The sequence below is a fragment of the Suricata suricatta genome, chromosome 11 (assembly GCF_006229205.1).
Source record: "Suricata suricatta isolate VVHF042 chromosome 11, meerkat_22Aug2017_6uvM2_HiC, whole genome shotgun sequence".
NCBI lineage: Eukaryota > Metazoa > Chordata > Mammalia > Carnivora > Herpestidae > Suricata > Suricata suricatta.
In genome coordinates, this window is record NC_043710.1 from 100,918,688 (window position 1) to 100,945,612 (window position 26,925).

The window sequence follows — 26,925 nt, forward strand, 5'->3', positions numbered from 1 at the left end:
AGTGTAGGAGGGTGCCCATCTCTCTACATCCTCGCCAGCATCTATAGTCTCTTAATTTGTTCATTTTAGCCACTCTGACTGGCGTGAGATGGTATCTCAGTGTGGTTTTGATTTGTGTTTCCCTGATGATGAGTGATGTTGAGCATTGTTTCATGTGCCTGTAGGCCATCTGGATGTCCTCTTTGGAGAAGTGTCTGTTTTTGTCTTCTGCCCATTTCTTCATTGGGTTATTTGTTTTTTGGGTGTGGAGTTTGGTGAGTTCCTTGTAGATTTTGGATACTAGCCCTTTATCTGATATGTCATTTGCAACTATCTTTTCCCATTCTGTCAGTTGCCTATTCGTTTTCTTGATGGTTTCCTTTGCAGTGCAGAAGCTTTTTATCTTGATGAGGTCCCAGTAGTTCACAGGCCTCTTTTCAAACCCAAGCTCTGTCATTCCTCATTCATTCACTATCTTTGTCACCTAATGCAAATTACTTTTTCTCAGGAACAGCATGAAGGTTACAGTGGTACCTCTCCTTAGAGAGCCCTTGTGAGGATTAAAGGAAATAACGCTTTGGGCACCTGGGTTGCTCATTCGGTTAAGCACTCCACTTTGGCACAGGTCAATGATCTCACAGTTCGTGGTTTGAGCCCCATGTCAGGCTCTGTGCTGACAGCTCAGAGCCTGGAGCCTGCTACGGATTCTGTGTCTCTCTCTCTTGCTCTCCCTTCCCCACTTTCTCTCTCTCAAAAATAAACAAACATTAAAAAACAAAATTTTTAAAAATGGAAATAATGGTTTTGGGGGGACATTTTTGTTTTTTTTAATTTTATCCTTAATTTATATATATATAGATATATACAGTGTTATGTATAGTGAGTTCAGGGTTCTAGTAGTGTCAAGTGTATTGCATAGAGATTCAGCATTTCTGTCCATCACCCAGTACTCATCACAGCAAGTTCTCTCCTTAATCCCCATCCCTCTGGTGACCATCTGTTCTCTATAGTTAAGAGTCTGGTTTTTGGTTTATTTCTTTTTTTCCCTTTGTTCATTTGTTTTGTTTCTTAAATTCCACATATGAGTGAATCATTTGCCTTTCTGTGACTGACTTATTTCATGTAGTGTTTATACCTCTCGATCCATCCATGTTGTTGCAAATGACAAGATTCATTCTTTTTAATGGCTGAATAATATTCCATTGCATATATATATATACCACATTTTCTTTATCCATTCATCTATTGATGGGCACAGGTTGTTCCCATAACTTGGCTACTATAAATAATGCTGCTATAAACATAGGGGTGTGTGTGTCTTTTCAAATTAGTGTTTTTGTATTCTCTGGGTAAATACCCAGTTGTGAAATTACTGGATCATATGGTAATTCTATATTTAATTTTTTAAGGCACCTCCATACTGTTATCCATAGTGGCTGCACCCACTTTGATTCCTACCAACAATGCACGAAACTTAAAGGAAATAATGTTTTTTAAGGTGTTTGTCACTATACCTAGCACATAGTAAGCACTCCGTACGTGGCCACTGGTGGTATCACAGCCACTGCCCAGGATAGGAAAAGTGCTTCTCCTCTCAAGGCCATTGTAACTTTCCTCCCAAGGGCAGAGGAAGGTTCCAGAAGCAAAGTATCTGTTACCCCAGGCCATCTACCTCTCCGGCAGTGCAAATAGTAATGGAAAAACAGAACAGAGACAAGAACAACAACTTGAACTAGAAAAGGTAGAAGGGGAAAATGTATTTCAAAGATCTTGGAATGTCTCAGGGAAATGCAGTGAGGCCTCATGAATAAGTGGAATCAGAAGGTTTAGACCCAACTGCTTTGTTTTGTTGAGCAAGATTCTCTTTCCCTGTTTCCTGAGGCAGCAGAGAGCCAAACCTGCAAAACGTTAACCTACAAGATTCTTGATCTTGAGTGATAGGTACGCCCACAGTCTCTGAAGCAAACAAAACAAAGCGAAGCAAAATTTAACAGTGAGGCTAAAATTTGATTTCAAGAATCTAACCTGCAGCCCAGACCGTGTCCCTAACTTTATCTTCTTTATTTGTCCTTTTGCTGAGGTCCTGGCTGTGCAGCCACGTAACTGTGGATCCAAGTGGCAGATGATAATCCCGGATTTACATGTTACAGCCTAGGTATCCAGTGAGAGACTGACTGACCTATGTCAGATTTAGTTACAAACAGTATAGGGAAGACAGTAATTGTCCACTGTGGGGAAGTAACCACCTTCAGACTATAACCACATCCGTGATGGGTATAGCTTGGGTCAGGTGCCCAGGGTTGGGTCTCCCACCATGGCCATGGGGGCAAAATCATGTCAAGTTAACACAAGAGGTCCTATAGTTACCATATAGATGGGGATGGAGGGGCTGGTTCCTTGAAGAAGTGGAGTTCTTGGCAGGCAGAGCTTAGGAGAACTTAGCCCAGAGTCATTCCCTTGCTGGAGGGGTGATGAAACAAAAGCTGATTCCTATTCCCATGTCCCTGGATTCCTTGGGACCGTCGTGTTCTAACCTGCCTTTGTCCATAGAGGCAAAATGAGCAATGTAGCATTCCTATAATCTTGTAAAGGGCATGTAGGGTTGAAGGAACTTAGGGAAAAAAAAAAAAGATGTTTGCACCATTATTTTGAAATGAGTAGTCATCTGGCCCAATGCAAACAACTTATGATTTGCTTGACTCTCTTTATTGATAAAATGCGAAAGTGAAGATATGGGTTTGGGTCTTGACTGTGTCACATAGTAATTGTCTGGCCCAGAGTAGATGACTACACCTTGATTCCTTCACATATGCAGTGAGGATAACACAACAATACCACCTATGTGGTGGTGTGAGAACCAAGTGAGGAGTTGCGTAAAATATGCTTTGTAGAGTGTACATGACATAGTGTCGGGAAGCGTGAGCTGCTGTTGTTTTTACCTCTTAACCGGTCTTTCATTTAACTGACTTAAATCGTACAACCTTAAGTTATAGCTGCTAGTGTCCTTCTGCTCCTTCAGAGATTGTAAACTCCAACAGGGCAGAGATCACTTCATACTTGTCTTTACGTCATAGGCAGCCTCCAGTAGCCGAAACTCAGCGAATATTGGCTAAATAAATGTTGACTGGGCTACATGGCCCTCTCTGCACTTTCTGCTGTCTCCCGGGGGCTCTGCAAACAGGCAGCTAATAATGGTAACACAACTGGTCCATACATCATGACCTCGCATCCTTCTCAATTTCCAATGGATCGGTTCCATTTATTTGTTGTTGGATCACTCACTTAACAAAGATTTATTGAATGTTTACTAATATTCCAGAAATAAGCCAATTTCTGCTTCTGCAGTCATGAACAGCAAGCCCCATTCATCATGGAGTTTACATGAAACATCCTATGCTAGTGCAAGACTTTGATGCCCCATGTGCAAACCAATTAGCCCTGGATTATTGTTTCATTCGGTCTGCCTCCCTCGGTGGTGACCTCCTTGAGGACAGGAGTCATGTATTCTATTTCTGTGCCTCACTCAGTGATTTTTACATAACAGGGTTCAGTAAATGGTAAACAAATGGATGAATGAATTCCTAGAATTATCCTAGAGAACTCTGACAATCTTTGCATATATTTTTTCTGGATTGAATCTGCATATCCTTTGAGTGAGACAGGAAAAGCAGTGAATTTTATAGGTTGGCCTCTGAGCCTTCCAAGTCTTGCATGAATGACTTGAGTGATAGATACACCCTTGGTCTCTGAAGGAAACCAAACAAAGCCAGGGAAAACTTAACAGTGAAACTAAAATTTGATTTCAAGAAAATGCCTCTTTCTGCAAGCTTTTGGCGTTCTCTGTTCCTGGAGGAGTGGTACACCTTCTCTCTCCAACCTTACCTTCTCTACCCTGTGAGCTCAAACTTATATTTTTAATCATTTGAAACAATTGTTTCCATGGAGATAGCCTAGCAACTTCTAGGCTTGAATTTAGTATTGAATAATCACACCACTGATAGACATTACATTTTTAACTTCTTGATCCATGAAACTTAAATATTTTTAGTATCTAGTTTATTAACAATTTCTCTTTCCTCTGATTTCAGGAAATAAAGCAAAACAAACACCTTAATTTTCTAAAGCCAGGAGTGATTGCATAAGACTGCCTAGGAAGTAATATTTTCATCCTTTGTGATGTATTATATAGCCAGGCACTATTCTAACTGCTTTAGAAATATTTAAATCATTTAATTTTCATAACAAGTTTATAAGGTATGTACTAGTATCTACACTTTATAGATGAGGAAACCAGAGGCATTGAGAGGCTGCATAAATAGGAAAGCTGGTATGTGGGTACATTTATAATACGTTTATATTCCCTGGAAGGTTTCTGGAATCTTCACCCTGAAAACCTGCCCTGGGTACAATCCCCACTCATTCCCTTCCTACCACCACTCTTTCTTTTCCTCTGCCTCAAGGAAATGTAAGTGTGGTCTGTGACACATTTTTTTTTAAAGAAAAGTTTGGAAATTATTACATGATTGGAATTTATCTTAAGCCCCTTTGGCATCTGTGGACAAGTACATTATCCTGTGTACCATAAGCTTCAACTATAGGGGCAGTCAGATGATTGAATGAAAACGCACACTGCCGGGAGTGGTCAGCTCGAAGGGTGTCAGAAAGGCCACACCCAAGGACAACGACCACAACTGCATTGTATCTCTGCCGGTCTTCCTCAACGCCAAAAGCGTGGCTAACTGACATAACATTGTTAGTGAAAATAGCGCCTTGTCAGTTAGATTGATAAATCTAAGAAAGAGACCTTCATTAATGGAATTACAGGTATTCAGTATACATGGATTGGCTTAGGTATTTTAGAAATATTTTCTGTCTTTGCTTGAAGAAAAGCAAAGTATTTTAAAACTCTCGCAAATCTGGAAGCACATGCTCTGTTCCACATCCAGCCAGTTCCCAGAAGGATTTTTGTTTGGCTAAAACCAAGTGTAAGGTGAGAGAATCCTGCCTCTGGAATTTTGTCCTGAATATTTCAAGTGACCCTTCATGTGAAGTGGCACACAGGACACCTGCAATGACAGAGAGCTGGGACTTCATTGGGCTTAAAGGACATGCATAATCAACCACACTGAGCTTGATTACTGACTCCATTGTTCAATAAGTGTCTACCTAGGTGGCAGAATGTGCCTGCTCTTGTTAGTAACCTTTACTCTTGTTCCGGAAATATTATGGAGACATAGCTGACCCTCACCTGCTTTAGTTTGTTCTGAGCCTATTGTTGCCTATCAAAAAGAGGCTAAGAGTTACTTTTTGTGAGCTGGTGTTCACAAAAAATATTTGTAACACTTCACAACAGGCACAGCAGAAGGTAAGAAGGATTTGGTCCCTCCTGCTTCCTGACCTCTCCCTTCCGCATTGGCCTGAGGCCCTTTCCTTAGCGTGTTTTTCTACACAAGTGATTATAATGATGATTGTCCCGGTCTCTTCCTTTATAATATAGAAATATATCTAGGTTTTAAAGATGACATTTGGTTTCTTTTTTTGTTCTGCTGTTAGATGACTAACCCACAAAGAGCCAGCCAAGATACACGCTTGAAGTTGGCCGATTGTATCTTCAGAGATCTCATGCCCGGAAGTGCTCTCATGACAAGGTGCTCATAGGTGTTTGCTCTCTCATTGTCCCAGATAGTTCTCAAGGAAGGGTCCCCTGAGGTGCTCCTCACTGGCAAGGGAACAAAAGCAGGAAAACACAGCATGGTTTCCAGGTACCCACGCCCGACACGTGTTTGTCGAGCAACCTCTGACTCTTACTCGGTACATGCTAGCAGGTGGCTTTGTAAAGAATTGAACTTCAAACCTGCCGAAGGGTGACGAGGTACCGTTTCTTCACAGCCAGTCTTTCCCACTCTGCTTTTGACCTTGCTGCAGAGCCATGGTAGCGGAGGTCATTAACCCACCAAAACCAGCATCCATCAGGGCTCAAGGAAATTCCTCAAGAAGTGAGCATTATAGACATTCCTGGAACAGGACACAGTTGGTTCTGTGCGTGAAAACCTACCTTCTAAATTATTTTCCTCCTAAGTCACTGCTGGGGAAAGTGCAGCAGAAAGAAAACAAACAAAAAAAACCCCAAAAAACAAAACACAACACAAAAACAAGACAAAAAACAGAAAGAATTTTTTATTCTAATTTTGTTCCCTAAAATCACACATGACATGCCTCCTGCAGGGTGCTGCCCCCACGGGCAGCAGGCACAATCTGTGATGTTGATGAAGCCATTCTCCCTCCGTCAGGCGGCAGTGGCCCAGCTGGAGGGTTCTGGCTCCCTACCTGATTGCAGTTAAGTGCTGAATGCAAAGTCTTCTGGGAGTTGGCACCTCCGTGAACCTGGCCCATGTTTTGATTACAGAAACCAAAAATAGGTAAGCCACTGTGGAGCTCCAGGTAGGAGGCCCTGCAGACAGAAGGCATCTGCTTCCCCCCTGAGGAGGAGACAGCCTTAAGAGTTGGAAGTTCTAACACCGGCCCCACCATGGCCTGTGAGTTTGTGTTGATGGGCGTGTGAGGGGATTTAGGGAGAAATACAGCGTGCTCATATGTTTCATTGGGGCTTGAAGATTATCACCTGAGGAAAAGGTTATGAATTCTTCCTAAGTATTTAAGCCATTTCTTGCAATTCAAATGTAAGATACCATCGTAGCAAAAATATGGAAAGACTCCTTGAAATAAATGCATTTTACATAGAGTTCTATAGTTACAAAATGATCTTTAAGCCCCTCAGTTCCTAGCTTCTATACCTTCATTCATCAGGCAGGCCAGGTCTTATACGTTGCGTAGCCTTTCACCTACCTCTTCCATTTCTCAATTTGTGTCAGGTCTCTTTGGTTCATACGAGCCATTCCTGGCCCTCCCTTGTCCATCATTCCTGGGACCAGAAATAGAAATCTAGTCTGCAGGATGCCCTGAGCACCTGGCTGTCCTCTGACCACCTCTCCATTCTGCTTTTTCTCTCTTCTTTTTCTTTCCTCATTTCCTTCTGGTCCCTAAAGTAAGGAAAAGTGAGGAGACGGCCGAGAATTTGAAGGAGACAGCTTTAAAATCCAGCTAAGGCTTCCCTACTTGGGTGCTTTAAACACATTATCTAATCTCTCTGAAATTCAGACTTTTCATCTGAAAAAAAAGCTAGTGATGTAGATCTTGCCGGTTGCTGGGGAGCCTACAACATATGAAGAACCTTTGGGACAGTGCTTGGCCCACATTGGTTGATGCGAACTGCTTTTCCCTCCATCTCTTTGTACCCTTTGTTGTTGTTGTTGTTGTTGAGGTAAAATCGACATGCCGCATTATGTTAGTTTCAGGTGTATAACACAATGATTCAGTATTTGTATACATTGCAAAGAAAGATCACCAAAAGAAATCTCATTAACATTTGTCACCATACATAGAAAACTTCTTTCTTTTGATGAGAACTCTTAAGGTTTACTTGATTAACCTTCAATTATGCAATGCAAAATTATTCGGTGTGATTGTGATTCTATACATGACTCCCCCATGACTCATTTGTTTTATAACTGGAAGTTTGTACATTTTGACCCCCTTTACGCATCTTGCCGTCCCCTCTCCCCTGGCCCCTGGCAGCCACCAATCTGTTAGCTTTCCTTTCTTTTACTTTCTTTTTTTTCTTAAGATCCACATGTAAGTGAGATCATTTTGTTTTCTCTGACTTATTTCATTTAGCATAAATGCCCTCAAGTTCTATTCAGATCGTCACAAATGGCGAGACTTTATTATTTTTATGGCTGAAAATATTCAGAGGTGTGTGTGTGTGTGTGTGTGTGTGTCCTATCTTCTTTATTCATCCATCAATGAACACTTTAGTTGTTTCCATATCTTGGCTGCAAGGTACACTGTGAATAATGCTGCAAGGAATATTAGTTCATGTTTTTATTTTCTTCTAATAAATACCCAGAAGTGGAATTGCTGGATCATATGGTAGTTCTATTTTTAATTTTTTGGAGAACTTCCATATTACCTTCCACAGTGGCCGCACCAGTTTGCATTCCCACCAACGATGCACACATGTTCCCTTTTCTCCACATCTTCACTGACACTTGTTAGTTCTTGTCTTTTTGATAATAACCATCTTAACGGGTGTGCAGTGATGTCTCCTGGTGGTTTTGATTTGCGTTTCCTAGTAATTGGTGATGTACACCATTTCACATATCTGTTGGCTAACTCTGTCTTTTTTGGGGAAAAATGTTTTCATATCTTCTGTCCATTTTTTCACTTGGATTTTTTTTTCTTATTTACATGGTTTTGTTCTGTGAAGCAGATGCCTACCATTTTAAGGAGTTCTGAGATCTTCTAATTCTGATCCTTGACCCTAGATTAAGAACATCTCCTCTAAGCCTCCTTTTTACAGGCAAGAGGAATCTGTGTATAGTTGACTTCATTCAACTAAGAGAACAGAAGTTTACTTCCCAAAGCCATGCTGGTTCTTTGATACTAGCTAGCTTCGTGGTGCTGGGGAAGTTATCTGACCAATCTGTGTCCAGGTTTCAACAACACACTCTTTTGATAATTAAATGAGTCAATACGTGTAAAGAGCTCAAAGTATTTCTTGGCTCATGGTAAGCATTCAATAAATATACAATATTAGCAGCAGCAACAGCAGTAGTAGTAATAGTATTCACTGAGTGCCAAAGAACTTGCCATAAAGTAAATTTCTCTCACATTCTGTGCTGCCTTAGTAAAAATAAAACAAAAGCTAATATTTAAGATTCATAGTCACTTTCTCCTTCCTCTCATCTCATTTCAAGAGGGAATGTTCTGAGAGATGGCAGGCAAGAGAAACCACAGTAGAAAGGTCATAACGCTGAAGGTCAAGATAGCCAGGTTTTAATCACTTCTTGGTCACTGACTAGCTGTGTGCCTGGGCAGCTAACCTGGTCTTGTGGGTATCTTAACGACTTTCCCCTGCTTCATCAGCTATCTCTTGAAGGTATCTTCTAGCTTTAAGACCTCAGGAATCTTTGTTTTGCATCAGTGATCACAGAGTGAGGGAAGGCATTTACAGAGCTCAGAAAGTCTTTCTCTTGCCTAGTGCTTCACATTTGGCTGACTTCCTCGAACCTGACACTGGAAAAAGAAACTCAGAACATTTTAATTTATGGTCCAAACAAAAAGTACGCTTAATTAAAATTTAGAAGCCAATTCCACGGACAATGCCTGGAAGTGAGCCCAGAAGAAAAGAAAGATTATGACATAACCAAATAAACCTGTACAAGTTTAAAAAGTCGTTGAAGAGAAATCAATGTGTATCTATGCAAATCAAGATAAGGTCATTTGGGGATAAAAAAGGGTCTAATAAGCTGACTTGGGGATTGAGCCTCTGCTCAGCCAAGTGGTCAACGAATTAAATATAATCAATGAGTGTTTCACTTTTCACTTTGCAGGGTTATCTCTGGAAGGAGCCTATGTCAAAACATAGAGGGGAGACTCCTATCCTGGGGAGCCATGAGGAAACTTTTAGGACAATAGATACGCTTATTACCTTGATGGTAGTTTCATTGGTGTGCATGTCAAATTGTACACTTAAAATTGTACAGTTTGTAGCTTGTCAGCTATGCCTCAATAAAACTGGTAAGAAACCTTCTACTACAAACACTGTAATCACCTAATTTTTCTTGCTCCTATTCGTGTGCCTCACATGGGATCCTTTTGAGAGAATTAGCCCCGGAGCACAACTTGAACAGCACTTGGGTTCAGGCCAGCATGTCTCAGGAGCACCTCAATTTCCTCTCAGACAGTAACAAGAACATCGGCTCCTGCCTTTGCACAAAGTGATCCTTCTTTCCCAAGAGGCTGTTCTGTCCTTGCTTCCTCCTGGCCCAGGGCAGCATCCTGATGATGCTGGCGTAGGGAACCATATTAAAAAAGGATCAACAGTGGAAGCAGCCAGCATATAATGGGCAGACCCTGAGAATATTAGAAATAATAGAAAGAAAGGCATCAAAGGAAGAGGAAGATGTCTGAGGAAGCCGCTAGTGGGTTATCTAAACCAACACAGTGTCTGTTGGGTATAACTAACTGAGAAATCCTGTAAATGCACAAGGTTGGGAACTCTCCTGACACAGCTCTGCAGAAAGCAGCAGCAAGACGGGGAAACAAGATTGTCTTATTTTACAGTTATGTCAGACTGAGCATAACTCAGGGTTGGTAGAGATCCTTGTTTAATGATTGCTTGAGAAGACTTGTAAATATGTATTAAGCATATGCTTGTATTATAATGTGAAAGGAACTCATGAAATAATGCACATGAATGTGATATGTAAAGTAGAAAGTGTGAATAACACTAAACACAGCATCCTTTAGTATGGCTCAGAACAGCCAATGGTTATGGATGAAATGCATCCTTGTGATGCAGAAGGCAGAGAAGCAGAATATAAAAATCAAAAGAGGGGAGCCTGGGTGGTTAAGTGGTTGGGCATCCAACCCTTGGTTTTGGATCAGGTCATGATCTCACATTCCTGAAATCACACCCTGCATCGGGCTCTACGCTGACAGCATGGAGCCTGCTTGGGATTCTTTTTCTCTCCCTCCCTCTGTCCCTCCCCTGCCTTCTCTCTCTCTCAAAATAAGTTAATTAAATTAATTAAATAAAAATATGAAAAGTCTGAGTGTCTTCATAGGGCTTATCTCTAGGATATTTAAAGAAAATCAAATGAACCAAAGAGTTTCCAAAAAGTAATGTCTATTAACAGTCTTTGTAAACTCTAAAGCATTACACAGATATTTGCTTTGAATTTATGTGTGTGTGTGTCCATTTGTATGTGTACATATGTGTGTTGTTGTTATATGCCTCATCATTCTGATTTCTACATAAGTTATAAATCTGACTCCATAGTTCATCCTGAGCCTTAAGCATCCATCCGTAGTAACTCTTGAGTACCAAAGATAGTTAGATGTTCTATTGGTCAAGTCAGAAGCCACTGTTTTGCAAAGGGGACTGTGTGATATGCCTTTAGACTGTATTAAAGACTCTGTATTAGAGCAGCTCTAGCTCATTCTCTGCTTCACTGTTAAAGATAAAGCTAACTTTAACTTACGCCTGTGCTCACACTGGGGAACTCCCTTCTCCCACATCTGGTGAACGTGATGGTCCAGCCCTTGAGAGTGAGGACACCATCTCCTTGACCACAGGGGATAGTTCAGGTAAGGGAACATGACCCAGGCTGAGCCGATGAGGATCATACCTAAGAGCTTCTGATACAATTATTTATAATAAAGTGATCTCTTTTCCTGGGGGTTGCCAAGGTTATCAGTCCCAAGCTGCTGGTGCCTACCTTAAAAGGAAGAACTTATTTCAGAATGTAGCTAATATGCAGAAAGGAGAACCAGCCTAGAGATGAATAGGCAGTATTTCCATGTTAGCGTTTGAGCCTCCGGATCCAATCGCTCTTTGTTTTCTTTGCCGTTTTATTGAAAAATAACTGACATAGATCCTTGTATAAGTTTATGGTGTACATCCTGACGGTGTGATTTACATGTGTTGTGAAATGATCACCACAATAAGTTTGGCTAACATCCTTCTTCTCATATAGATAAAATAAAAAGAAAACACAAATGAAAAGAAAGAAAAAAACTTTTTTCCTTTTAATGAGAACCCTAAGGATTTACTCTCAACAACTTACCTATATTAACAATGTTACTACAAGGATCATGTATTACATCATATCTTCAGTACTTATTTATTTAATAACTGGAAGTTTGTGCCTTTTGACCCCCTTCCTCCAGTTCTTCCTTCCCCGACCCTCTGCCTCTGGTGACCACAAGTCTGATGTCTGATTCTGTGAGTTCTAATGGTATTGTAGCCACCTTGTGTGGTGACAGACGTAGGGAGCTAATCCCTCTTGAAAGACGTATCACTGCACTTTGCAGATGTAGAAGTCAGTAATTTCTGTATTTATTAAATAAATTGGAGCTGATTTCTACTATTTGCAACCAACATACACTTGCTAATATTATGGGAAGGATTTAAAATGCAGGCCCTGCACAAGCTGTGGACCTTACCACTGGTACCACCTCATCAAATTCTCTCCCTGCCCAACTACCAAGGAAAAACCAGCATTCGGTATAGTAAAGTCTGCCTCCGGGAATCTTAAAGGTCTTGGCCAAAAGTTCAGGGCTGGAAGAGCTTAAAACTGTCTCTCAAAGAGATAAACCTGGTAGGAATTCTGGAGCAATGCATATTCCAGTGCCTTCTTCTGGACATAATGTGACATAAAGGCATTGTTTATTTGTTTCAGGGCTTTTCAGTTCTTTGTATTCAGCCTAGCAAGTGAAGGCATTCATTTATGTTGACTGTGTCTATCATATCATATTAGAGAAAGTTGTTTCTGTTTTCCTCTATAGTATAAACACGCTAAACATGTATACATTAACCTGGTCATACTTGATTCACATTAAAGAAGATTCCTTGGACCAGGCTGGGGACTAGGGTCCCAAGTCTGTGTATGTATTGTCGTTATGTACACTGAGGAGTGAGAGGAAAAGCAGATCCTCTTACAGTTCTTTACTGTGCTAAATGAGACTATAAAATAGTCACCTATGGCCTCCTCTCCTATTACAGTAAAATTTCATTCTTCTGGAATAAATATATAAAATATAGAGTCCGGTGAAACACTCATTTCACAAAGCCTTCAAATAGGAAGAACCTCCTTTAAGTGTGGTTGGTGAGCCAGCCACGGGTTAGCCAACAGGGAGCCTGCACCCCTGCCATACTTGATCAAGAGGAAGTCGTCAAGCTAATTTATGTTACAGAAATGTCATTGGTATAGTTTTTACTGGAATCAGTTCTTCACAGAAGAAATTAAAATAGTTTTTACTAAATCAATATGAATTCTCAGGCCTGGAGATTCCCTGAGTTTAGAAAATGTAAATTAATCTTTGAATACAAATTGAATTCCTTGACATTAGAATGTGGAATACTGACCTTTGGTGCTTGTACATACCCACAGAACACACACACACACACACACACACACACACACACACACTTTTAAGAACTGACACTTGAAGTCTACTTACATTTACTTATCCATATTTACCTCTGGGTCTTCATCAGTTTTCTCCCTTTGTTCTCTGTCAGTAGGGAATAAAAACATAAGTACTTGCCTGCAGCCAATTCTTTATATTCCCTTATTCTGTTTCTCCTAATCAAATGTTTTTTTTTTTTTGCTGCCAATATTAAATATTCAAATACAAAGCAGTTTTCTGTATTATAATAAGTTATTCAACTCAGCCGTTTAAATGTCCAAATTAATTTGACAGTTAACTTAGTTAATTCAGCTTTAAAAATAATGAAATACAACATCTCCTGAGTGACGAGTAATTACTATAAAGTCCATTTCCAGACACGTGATACATGCTGAATACAGATCCAGCCTGGAATCTCTTCCATTAGAAATGCATTTTAAAAGCTTGAGCAGAAACTTGATGAATTAGGAGCTCAGATATTCAAGGACAAAGGAGGACTGAGTTGGTGTCAGGAACTGATTACAAGGGGTGGGAGGCAGATGGCCCGAGGCTCGAAGGTCTGGGAGTGAAAGGGCAGGATCACTACCCTCCCCACCTCTAGACCCTGCGGCTGTGGAAATCAGAACCAAACTTCAGACAGGACCAGAAGGTGGAGGGAACATTCAGAACAGCTCTAAAGATTAGGACATTTTGCTGATACCTGGCCTTGAGGTTTAGAAAGCACAGTCCATTGGTTTTAGCAGCTGGGAAGGGGGGATGACAATGCGTGACCCCAGAATCCTGGACATCTGAGGACATATATCAACTGAGTAGAGGAGATAAGCCTTTCTTAAGAGGATTCCTGACTCCTGTGATGTGTTAGTAAAAGTATTTTAGGAACTAAATATTTCTGTTCTTTTATAAGCTTCTGAATATACTTCTGGTCTTCATTTGGAAAATATATGGTGAAGAAGTATGACTTTCTAAGAACAGAGGTAGGACAGACAGCTAGATGTGATGCACCATGTTTGATTGGATCCTTAATTGTGTAATTTATTTATCTGTATCGATGCATAGTTGCCACACATTACATTAGTTTTAGATGAACAACATAGTGTCTGGAAACCTCTATTATCTTCTGCTGTGTTCACCACAAGTGTAGCTACCATCTATCATTAGACAAATATCAATGCCATTGACTACATTCCTGATGCTGTACCTTTCAGCCCCATGATTTACTCTTTTCATCACGGGAAGCCTGCATCTTTCTCTCCCCTTCACCCATTTTGCCTGTCACCTTACCTTCTCCTCTCTGGCAATCACCAGTTTCTCTGTATTTCTGGATCTGCTTCTGCTTTATTTGTTTGTTCATTTGTTTCTTGGGTTGCACAGGTAAGTGAAACCATATGGTATTTGTCTTTCTTTGACTGGCTTATTTCACTTAGCATAATATCCTGTAGGTCCATCGTGTTGTCACAAGTGACAAGAACGCATTCTTTTTGGTGGCTAAGTAATATTCCATTGTATGGGATATACAATGTTTATACGCCATATCTTCTTTATCTATTCATCTGTCAATGGACATTTAGTTTGCTTCATATCTTGGCTATTGTAAATAATGCTGCAATGAACAGAGGAGGGCTATGCTTGTTCAAGTTAGTGTTCTTGTTTTCTTTGGGTAAATGCTGGAATACTTTGATCATTGGTATTTCTTTTTTAATTTTTGGAGGGAATTCCATAGTGTTTCCATAGTGACTGCACCAGTTGACATTCCCATCAAGAGTGTACAAGGAGTCCTTTTTCTCCATATCCCCATCAACACTTGTTATTTTTTGTCTTTTTGATACCAGCCATTCTGACAAGTGTAAGGTGATATTTCATTATGGTTTTGATTTGCATTTCTCTGATGATGGGTGATGTCTCATATCTGTTTGCCATCTGTAAGTCTTCTTTGGAAAAATATTTATTCTGGTCTTCTGCCCATTTTTAAATTGGATTGTTTGTTTTTCTGGTGTTGAGTTGCACAAGTTCCTTATATATTTTGGATATTAGCACCTTATAGGATATGTCATTTATAAATATCTTTTCCCATTCAGGTGGTTGCTTTTTTTGTCTTGTTGGTGGTTTCCTTCTCTGTGCAAAAGCTTCTTATTTTGGTATAATCCCAGTATTTAAGTTTTGCCTTTTTTGTCCTTGCCAACGGAGGCATCTCTAGAAAAGCGTTGCTCCACCCCTGTCCAAGAGAGTACTGCGTATGGTTTTTTTTCTAGGAATTTTATGGTTTCGGGTCTTCAATCCATTTTGAGTTTACTTTTGTGTGTGGTGTTAGAAAGTGGTCCAGTTTCGTTCTTTTTCAGGGAGCTGTCCAGTTTTCCCAGCACCGTGTGGTGAAGAAACTTTCTTCTCCCTGTTGTATATTCTTGCCTCCTCGGTCATAGATTAACTGACCATATAGTGTGGGATTATGTCTGGCCTTTCTATCCTGTTTTATTGACCCGTGTGCCTATTTTGCAAAAGTATCATAGTGTTTTGATTATTGTAACCTTGTAGTAGGTCTCGCACTCTGGGATTGTGATACATTCAGCTTTGTTTTTTCCTTCTCAAGATTGTTTCAGGTATTCAGGGTCTTTTGTGGTTCCACAAAAATTTTAGGATTACATATTCTGGTTCTGTGAAAAATGCTGTTGGTATTTTGATAGGGATTGCATTGAATCTGTAGATTGCTTTGAATACTATGGACATCTTAATAGTATTAATTCTTCCAGTCTATGATATAGCTTTCCATTTATTTTTTGTCATATTCAGTTTCTCTCATCAATATTTTATAGTTTTTAGAGTATACGTTTTTTACTTCCTTGGTTATATTTACTCCTAGATATTTTATTCTTTTTGATGCAATTGTGCATGGAATTATATTCTTTTTAAATGTTTTTTAATGTTTATTTTTGAGAGAGTGAGAGACAGAGCATGAGCGGTGGAGGGGCAGAGAGAGAGAGGGAGGCACAGAATCTGAAGCAGGCTCCAGGCTCTGAGCTGTCAGCACAGAGCCTAAGGCGGGGCTCGAACCCACAAACCGTGAGATCATGACCTGAGCCGAAGCCGGACGCTCAACCGACTGAGCCAACCAGGTGCCCCAAAATAGTCTTGATTTCTCTTGCTGCTACCTTGTTATTCATATATAGAAACACAACTGATTTATGTATATTAATTTTGTGTCTTGCAGCTTAACTGAATTCATTTATAACTTTGAATAGTTTTTTTGGTGGAGGCTTTACAGTTTTAAGGATATACCATTATGTCATCTGCAAATAATGATGGGTTTCTTCCTTTCTTACCAATTTAGATGCCTTTTTTCTTTTTGTTGTCTGATTGTTGTGGCTAGGACATCCAGTACTATGTTGGATAAGGGTGGTAACAGTGAGCATTTTTGTCTTGTTCCTGATCATGGAGAGAAAACTCAGTTTGTCACCATTGAGTATGATGTTAACTGTAAGTCTGTCATCTGTGATCTTTATTGTGTGGGGTATGCTCCCTCTAACCTCACTTTGCTGAGAGTTTTTATCATGCGTGGATGATCTTCTGATTTTTATCCTTCATTCGCTAATGCGATGCATCATGTTGATTAATTTGTAGATATTGAAACATCTTTGCATCCCCGGAATAAAACTTTATCACTTGATTGTAGAGAATGATCCTTTTAATGTATTGTTGAATGTCGTTTACTAATATCTTTTTGAGGACTGTTGGCTCTCTGTTCATCGGGGATATTGGCCTGTAGGTGTTTAATTCTGTTTGGGTGGTTTCTTTGTCTGGTTTTGTTACCAGGCTGATATTGGCCTCATCGTATATATTTGGAAGCTTTCCTTCCTCTCCTGTTTTTTGGAATAGTTTGAGGAGAGTAAGAATAAATTCCCTTTTAAATGTTTCATAGAATTCACCTGTGAAGCCATCTGGTCCTGGACTTGTGTTTGTTGGGACTTTTTGATTACTGATTCAATTTTGTTCCTAATAATAAGTCTGTTCATGACCCTGAATTTTTAAAATAATAAAAAGAAAAAAGCTAAAAGAAAAAGAATACACAGCTTTGGAGAGAATTTAGGGGGAGCCATGGGTTTTTCCATATGAACTGTGTTTTTTTTTTTGTTTTGGATTTTGTTTTTTTTTAATATAACACAATTTATTTTTTTTAACATATGCAATTATTTTCCGTCATTTACAATACAGTAGTTACAATGACACTCCAAACAGAAAAGCAAAGTAAAAAATCAAAACACCAACTTCTATTTCATGTAATTAGACTTACGCAGAAATTAGAAGGTTAAGTAACAACTAGTTAATCACCTAATTTCACAGCTATCTGAAGTGGCAATCGTTATATAGCAGCTTATCTATGATACCTTCAAGATAAATGATACAATATATTACTTGCTCATAGGCTACAACACAGCCTGCTTAATACCTTTCCTTAAATTCCACCTCTATACTGCAATATACTTGAGGTCCATTCAAAAAAGTAGCTACCTTTTATGTAGGAAATGGATGACTAAGTCTTTGGTGTTGTAAAAGCAACTTCATTTAAACATAACCACCCCCACCACCAAAAAAGAAGAGGAAAAAAGTAAAAATAATAAGGGGAAAACCCAAGACACATTTCCTATGGGGGGAAAAAAAAACAGCATGTAATTTCTGTCCTAGGACTGAACTGTGTTTTAGATGATACAGTTCTTTCGATTACACTTGTTGGATGTGATAATGGCACTGGGATCGTTTAGACAACGTCCCTGCTCTAGGTAGAGTGGGTTGAAGTGTTTAGTTATGATGTCTGGAATATTCAAATTGGCTAGCAAAAATAAAAATGGAAAGAGACAGAAAAACAAAAATGACAAAATATTAACAATAGAAGAATCCAGCTGAAGTGAATGTGGGCATTCATAGCACTACCTTTAAATTGTCTGAAGTTTTGACAGTTTTCAAAACAAAAAAGTTAGGAAACAAAGCCTCAACTCTTCATATTATTAAGTCTTATATTTCAGTTCAACTAAAAAGCACTATATGCCAGCACCCTTCACAAATCTCTTAAGTAGATTTTGTGATTTCTCCTTAATTGGCCAACATTGTTTGAATAAACCCACAAGATTGTTTCTGCTGAATTGCAGAGAAGAGTCACAGAAAAGAAAACTGGCATTTGTGATCCAAAGCGGAGTAGGGAATCATCTGTCAAAATGTTCGTTTATTTCATGTCTTCGTTTTGCTCAGCAAGTTATATCACTTAGCTATTTTTAATCCCAGTGAGGGAAGTTTACATTTATTTTAGAAGGACAAGTGAAACAGACCCCAGCAGGATGTGTCCTTATCAATTTATATCTCTAGTCAAGCTACATTTTGTTCTGTTTAAATGTTTAGAATTTTTTTAGCCTGAGGATAAAAGTCCCTTTAAGAATTAGACGGTGAAGATGAAAGACTCATAAAGCTGCTATTTTTTATTTTATTGATTTATTTATTTTAGGGAGAGTGTGTGCACATGCATGAGCAGGGGAGGGGCAGAGGGAGAGGGAGAGAACTCCAAGCAGTTCCCCCCCCTACCCCCGTGCAGAGCACAACACAGCTCGATCTCATGACCTCAGCCAAAATCAAGAGTTAGGCACTTACCCGACTGAGCCACTTGGGTGTTATTTTTTAAATATACATGCTCATTTTGAATTTCTTGATTTTATCATGAGAATGAATAAGAAAATGGTGAAGTTGGAGTGATTTACAAATGGCTTCTAGAAAACCCTCTCTCATTTCAATAGAAGGTGCCTTGAGTGCACGTTTTGTGTCCACACCTTTTCTTCTCACATTTCAATGTTGCCACCAAGAAGAGAAGCAGGGACTAGGATGTGTCATTGAACAGAGAAATTAATCCAGTTGTCAACTGGAACTAAATGTTTGACCTTTGTAAGTTTCTCGCAAAGGCGCCAAGGCGCCGCTGAGGCTGGAAGGAGACCCCGAGGTGGAGCTACAAGGAAACTCACAAAACCTGCACTCTGCCCACGCGGTCCTTGCGGTGTGGACCACAGCCCTGGCACCACTTGGGAGCTTGTGAGAAATGCAGGATGTCGGATCTCATTGCAGAGTCACTGTACCAGAATCTGCGTTTTAACAAGATGCCCAAATGAGTCATATGCCTATTAAAGTTTGAGAAGCACTCTCTGAAAGAATGGTTCTCTGCCTTAGCTACGGTGCCCTAGAATCACCTAGGGAACCAAAATTACTCTTGCCGGGTGTGGCGGAGGGGGGAGGGCTGTGTCCCTCCATCTGTCCCCCACCCCCACCCACGAGAGAAAGATACCCAGGAATCCTCACCTGCAGTGCCTGTAATGTGTAATCCAGTTAAGATGAGGTCATATTGGAATTCCACTTGGTGTCTTATAAAAGAGAGAGAGGAATTCTGGGATACAGAGACACAGAAGAGACACAGGGAAGATAGGTGTGACAGTGGAGGCAAGGCTAATATGAACTGGCTACAAGGCAAGGGATGCCGGGAGCTCTGACAGCTGCTAGAGGCTAGGGAAAGGTGAGGATCATCTCTTTGAAAGACTGCGTGGCCCTGCCAATGCTTGGATCTCAGACTACGGTGAGAGAAGAACGTTCTGCTGCTCTAGTCACCAGATTTGTGGTGGCTTGTGATGACGGCCCTAGGAACTTGACGCACCTGTGCCTCACCTCCAGAAATTCTCATTTAATCATATGGAATACATCCGTGGCCTTGAGATTTTAAAAAGCTCTATGATTTTTTAAATGTTTATTTTAGAGAGAGAGACACACACAGAACACAAGCAGGGGAGGGGCACCGAGAGAGGAAGACACAGAATCCAAAGCAGGCTCCAGGCTCCAAGTTGTCAGCACAGAGCCCGATGCGGGGCTCAAACCGGTGAACTGGGAGATCATGACCTGGGCCGAGGTCAGAGGCTTGACCACCTGAGCCACCAGGGGCCCCAGAAAATTCTATGATTCTATTGTGCAGGCAAAATTGAAACTAACTACTCTAAGTGCTCAGAGCAGATAAGAAGCAGTTTTCTACCTAATGCTGAGAAATAGTCAAGGAAATTAGGAAGTGATTTTTAAAAAATCTTAAGTTAGTGAAGACAAAAGCTAACTGTTCCCAGGTATTTGTGTAATTTCTTAAAATTTGTGTGATATGCTCAAAATAGTATGCGTATTTATAATATATAAAACTTACATATGATAATGTCCACTGTTTGCTTTGCTTTGAAGACTAATAAGGCTTTTCATAAAAAATGTGATAATTCAGTGAAATCAGATGGATTTATTTCTTTACAGCTGCAAGAGGACTTTTTATTGTGCTAGAAGGCCAGGCCCCACCATCTCCCAGCAGGATAGTGTTTTAGAGAAAAGAAATAGTCTGTTGTATCCTGACCTTACAAAGCCAACCCCAAAAGTGACAGCAAATGTCCTAGCCCACCGTTCTGATCTTTTCCGCATTTGTGAAATTTAAGCTTAATCTGAGAATTTAGCTATAAACATTCTCAAGTAAAATATCTATTGTTTACGGGAATTTTATAGGAACATTGAAGAGAAACCATTGAATGTGTCATAAACAACACATTATTTTTAGAACAGAAGGAATTTGAAAACTGCTAACCTGATTCACGTCATACAGTGGCAAGTTACTAGTTTGCCTATGTGTTGAGAAGCGTGTAAAAAATAAGGCCACAGCTCTCTTCCACTGAATCTGGATATTTTCCAGAGAATTTGACAATTCACATGTCATGTTTAGGTGACCTGTCCTAATAACAGACATATGAACTATTCTCTGACCTGAGTTAACTATAAAACTGTAGGAAACATCTGGAAAGATTGTTAGCTACTACATGATAGGATTATGCATCTATTTTTAAAAATTCATACTTCATTTTGCTTACTCATGTTTCTGAATTTTCTACCATAAATGACTAGAACACTTTTAATTTAAAAAATTGTTTTTAATTGTGAGCAAAAGGGCTAAGATGATTTTCAGTAGAAAAGGCTAACGTACATCTTCGGGCTAGGAAAGCACTCCATCCCAAGTTCTGCTCATGGCTAGTAAAGTTTACAGTTAAGAAAGTCATGTCTTAACCGGACGTCCCAAGAGGATAAGCATGAGACAGATTCAGTGATAATGCTAATCTTGAATTCAACACAAGGATTAAACATGAGGTAAACAGGGCTTAGCAAAAGGAGCACATGAAAAGGTAAATATTCACCATGAGTTTCTAAGTCATGCCACAAAACCTGGATACAAGGAGCTTGGAGTTAGCCATGTGAGAGGCTCAGGGAAAATGTGCCAAAAAGTGATTTGTTCCAAACTATCAAACGTTTTTGACACTTCCCTATGAGTTATAGCTGTAGAGTACCTTCTAAAGTTTCCTAGAGAAAAGCCAAAGGAAATTAGTGGTAAGTAAATAAATTAATGCATCTAAATTCTGTCCTGATGATTCAGTAGAGAGAGAAGCATGGAAGCCAAACGCCTCTCATGTTGTAGATCTGTAGCTGAGAACGGGAAGGAAGTTAAACTTTAACGAAGCACTTGCTCATGCAAGGCTATGTGATAGAAACGTTGTTTATGAAAGCCCATTCAGTTATTACAATGGCCATATGTAGTTGATAGTGAAAGCCAAGCCCAGAGAATCTTGCCTCATCCCTCGTCGCAAATATAAGTGCCAGAGTCATGCTGTGACATTCAACCTGCTGACTTCCAAATCCAGGAAGGACTTGACTTTTAGACTCCGAATGCAGTGATACGCATGAAAGAGCAAGAATGAAGATTTCCACAGGGCTCTGTTTAATGAAAGAAGTTTAATGGAAACCACTGAAGTAAAAAATGGCGAGAAAAAAAACAGGTTAAAGAAAACGGGAGTGTAAGAAAGACAAAGAGCAAGATAATGAGTAAACAGTGAAAATAATTAAAGGCAAATTAAAAAGAGAATCATGACTAAGTTAGTTTTGGAAGGAGTAACTTGGGCAAACTACCATATAGCCAATCAGTACACTGTAGCAAAGGGGGAAGAATAGAAGAGGCCCCATGGTTGATGCGTGCTGTGTTTACTGATAACTATTCTTTGGAATCCCACACTTCTGCACAACCACCTCATTATATGAGTGGTGACTACAGTAGGCAGAGTAGCCTAAACCACACAAGAAAGAATGGACAGTTGAGAGGGACTCCGTCAGTTCCACAGAGCCCTGGAGGGTAATAGAATGTGGTATCAATAGACATTAGAGAGACCACTCATCAAACTAGGAATAAAAGAGAACTTCCTAAGCCTGATGAATGGCATCTATGAAGAATGCACAGCTCTCATTACACTTAATGGTGGAAAAGTTGGAAGCCTTCCTCCTAACAAGACCAAGGCAGGGATGCTCACTCTTACTACCTCTATACAGCATTGTACTAGAGGTCCTAAGTAGGGTACTTAGTCAAGGGAAAGAGAGAAGAGACATCCAGGTAACAAAGGATGACGCCTAAATTATCTCCATTTGAGATGAGATGATCTTGTGTATAGAAAATCCTAAAGAGCCCACCAAAAAACCATCAGCAAATTCAGCAAGGTTGTAGGATATAAGATTAACATGTACAAATCAGTTGTGTTTCTACATACAAGCAATCAACTGTCCAATGATGAAATTAAAAAGCAGCTCCACTTAAAATAGCATCAACAAGAATAACATATTTAAATAATAATGAAAGAAGAAAAGACTTGAAGACTGAGGATTATAAAACATGATTGAAAGGAATTAAAGGAGATCTAAATACATGGAGAGCTATCTCTGTAGTGAATACTTGACCACAAATGATCATTATGAGGCTGTAGATAGAGGGTTATCTTCGAGGTTAAACAGCCTCAGAGAAAAATAAACTCCTGGCATCTGAGAGCACACAGTAATAATGGCCGTCACTTCATCTCCATAAAGTAAAGCCCGCCAAGGAGCAAAATCCCCAAATGTGTTCATTACCTTCCAGAAACTAAGGGTCAGGTCAGAAAACATTTGAGGAACATCTCTAACACGAGAAGCATATGTTAAAATGACATGAAGGAAAGAACAGAAGAGAGCTAAAATAATACAAAATACAACAAAGCTGTCTAACCTATAAAACAAGGACTAAATACTATTTTAAAAACAAAAAATCGGAAAAAGAACTCTTGCAGATAAATGAAACACTGCAAAAAATATCAACAAAATGATTAGAAGACAAGTTTTGAGGAAATCACCCAAAAAGAAGAAACTGAAGATATGAAAACAGCTGTGAGACTCCCAAGAAATCAGTTGAAGACATCCACTACCTAGAACAAGAAAAGTAAGAAATGGGAAAATTCAAGAAGGCTTTTGTTGTGGGTCCACTTCCTGATGAGACAGAGGAGACTGGACTCCATGAGCAGGACGTGTCCAGGGGAGCCCCGCCGGGAAGAGCACCTGTGAGGGGTGAAGGAAGGTGGTGCAGGCAGAGAGGAAGGCTGGACGGTGCGGTGGATGTCGCTGTTTTGGGGACCTACAGGGGTTCCGCAGCTGATGTGGCCCTGCAGCCATGTCTAGATTGAGGCCAGACACCAGGTGTGTATAACCCCACATGAACCAGCCATTGGATGCAGGTTGCCTCCAAGATGGGGCCTAAGTCTGAGAACACCAGAGGGGGCAAGTCCTAGAGTGAGACTCTGTTGAGAGGTTTCCATATCAGCCACCCTGGCAAACGAATGTGTCAGTCCTGACCAGGGATTTGAGGTTACAGATGAGCATCCCTTTTATGTTAAACACTAAATTCAAGAAGGTGCCTGGGTGGCTCAGTCGGTTGAGCATCCAACTTTGGCTAAGGTCATAATTTCATGGTTTGCGAGTTCGAGCCCTGTGTCGGGCTCTGCAGTGACAGCTCAGAGCCTGGAGTCTGCTTCATATTCTGTGTCTCCGTCTCTCTCTGTCCTTCTCCCACTCATGCTTTGCCTGCCTCTCTCTCTGTCTCTCAGAAATAAATAAACATTGGAAAAAAAAAAGACTGAATTCAAGAATATCTCCCACAAAGTAAGACAAAGTGGTCAAAGATGGAATATGAAAAAATAATTAATAGAAATTCAATCCAGGAGACCAAATCCAGGAGTCCCAGGAAGAGAACTGAGAAAATGGAGATGAGGAAAGTATTAAAGAAATAATAGAGATAACTTTCCAGAACCAAAAGACCGAAGGTCTCCAGAATGTATTCATCTTGTATATTCATACATGCAAAAATGTGTACCTCTTTCTATAAACTTGTAAGAAACAAAGGTAAACAAAATGAGGAGACCGAAGAATATGTTCCAAATGGGAAAAAAAAGATAAGACCCCAGGAAAAGAAAATCCCTAATAAAATGCGAGATAAATAATTTACCTGATAAAGAGTTGTATATATACAATATATTCAATATATGTTGAATACACAATACTTGTGTATTGGCATTATCTTTTATTCTTTTAGAAAGTGATATGACAATTTCAAGGTGCATGAAAATAATTGTATTTTTGACTCAAACACTAGCCTCTATGGATTGCTCTTGAATAAAGAGTTAAGGAGAATAAAAGTTATGTTTAAGAATATGTTTGCTGCCATTTTAGTTATTGTACTGACAAATCCAAACAATCTAAAACTATCCAACAACCACTTAATCTACAATCATTCAAAATGAAAACAACTTTGGACACTGTATCTGAACAAGGAACACGCTGGGTATGGTGTTTATTGAACAGAGGACGTTGATTGTTCTCATTGTGAGTGTTAAGTGGAATCTATATATGGAAACAAAAGCTAAGAGGGAAGAGACATGAATGAAAATACATTGTCGGATTGAATTGCGAAAGTGAAGTAACAGGTTTCCTTCTGTGAAAATAAGTCTCCTCAATTATACTCCAGAAACAATGACAAGAAATACTTTTTTTAACTTGTATCTTGAACTGATTATGTGTTAAAAATGGGCCTGTGAGGGGTCCTTAAGTGACTCAGTTAGTTATGTGTCCAACTCTTGGTTTTGGTTCAGGTCATGATGTCTCGCCTCCTAGGTTTGAGCCCCACATCGGGCTGTGGGCTAAGTGTGGAACCTCCTTGGGATTCTCTCTCTCTCTCTCTCTCTCTCTCTCTCTCTCTCTCTCTCTCTCTCTCTCTGTTTCTCTCTTCCTCTCTCTGCCCCTCCCGCCATGTGCTCTCTCCCCTTCTCTCAAAATAAGTAAATAAATAAAAAATGAACATAAAATAAAAATGGGCCTGTGAGGAGATTTCCTTGGGGTTAATGTCCCCCCTGAGTTTTCTCTTCTTCTGTAGTTTGCACCAAATATACCGCATGTGAATCTGTCTTTGCCTTCCCCTCTCTGTGTCCCTTTGCTGTAGTTAGGACCCTCCAGTCTGCTGTGGTCCCTGTTACACACACGTATATACACACCCGAATCCTGGATGAGCCCTGCCGGATTAATCCTGTGTTTCCCTCAAGTCCCCTCATCCACTCAGTGGCTACAACTTGTGTCCTCTGACTATATATATTAAGGACTAGGACCCCCTCTGGTTTTCCAAGTATACAGTGCAATTCAGATGTATTGCTTTCCGTCTCTAAACCTGAGGTTGGGGGGAAAGATAACAGAGAGCGGCTTTTCCTCCGTCTTCAACTCTAGCTCCTCCTACTTCGTTAACACCACCCGCTTAGGCTCGCCCCACCAGAGGTGAGTGCCAGGAAGCAGCAGAACGAGAGGACACCTTGTGAACTGTCCATCGGCAGGGAAGCACTTTGGAGGAAGAGGAGGTCTTCTGAGACAGTCATGCCTATATGAAGCCAGGTCAATCCCCATGGCTTGGGTTGGTGGCCAAGAAGCACGTGAGAACTAAAAAGGTCTCTGAGTAAGCCCTGCAGAGCTGGAGCCAGCAGGGGAGGGAAGCTGAAAGAGAAGAAGACACGAGACCAGCCATGGCTGCTATTAGCGGAGGCGCAGACAGAGCCTGTGGAAGCTGTTTGCAGCTGTGGCAAATCACTGCTGTTCCATATGTCAACTTGGATTTGGCTCAGTGACAGTGTCATAGCACTCTGCACGTAGGTAGAAACATGCTAAGTATGCTAGGACTCTGTCTAAAACCCCTGGGTTAATCTACCATCTCCTTCAAGTTGCTGGGACCATCTGGGCAGAATCCATGGGTCAGCGCAGACCCTCTCATGGGCTCTGTGTCTAGTGCGCAGGGATAAAAGAACCGTCTCAGTAACCGAGAGGTGCCTTCTGCCGCCTACCCATCTAAGGAAGCAGCTTCTTGAGGCCTGAAAGCATTTCAATCATCGTATTTCAGCGGTTTATGCCCCACGCACCCTCCACTGTATGCGGTGCTTAGCCCCAAGTGCAGGTCTGAATTGGTTAGCAGCCATTTTTACAGTGCCTGCAGCCAAGATTAGAGAGAAAAATAACTCAAAAACCTAGAGGGAAAAATTCACTTTTATAAGATTTCCAGGCTGATGCATTTTATAGAGATAGAAAGGCTGTGGATATACACGTACAGATACTTTATACACACGCGCGCACACACACCCTGACCAGAAACCCAAGTAAATGAACTCTTAAAGGCACCTGGCAGAAAGAGGTGGTTTTCAAGGATAAACCGAAAGATTCTGATGCATCTGTGTAATGATTTGCAGTAACAAACATGGTCATGTCTGGAAATGCCTAGTCAGGCCCCTCTACATGTGTACTTGGACAAAGAATAATTGAGTTTTACAAGTCTGTGTCCAATATAATCGTTCCAGAAGGAAATGTTCGAAGTGTGCCGCCTCTCCCATGTACTTGCATCTCAACCCAGTAGCTCAGATGGCACGGGAGGCTTTACTCACTTCAAAAGAAAATTTTAAACTGGAAAACCTGAAGCGCTCAACCAAGGCACACCGTCATTTTTGTGACGCT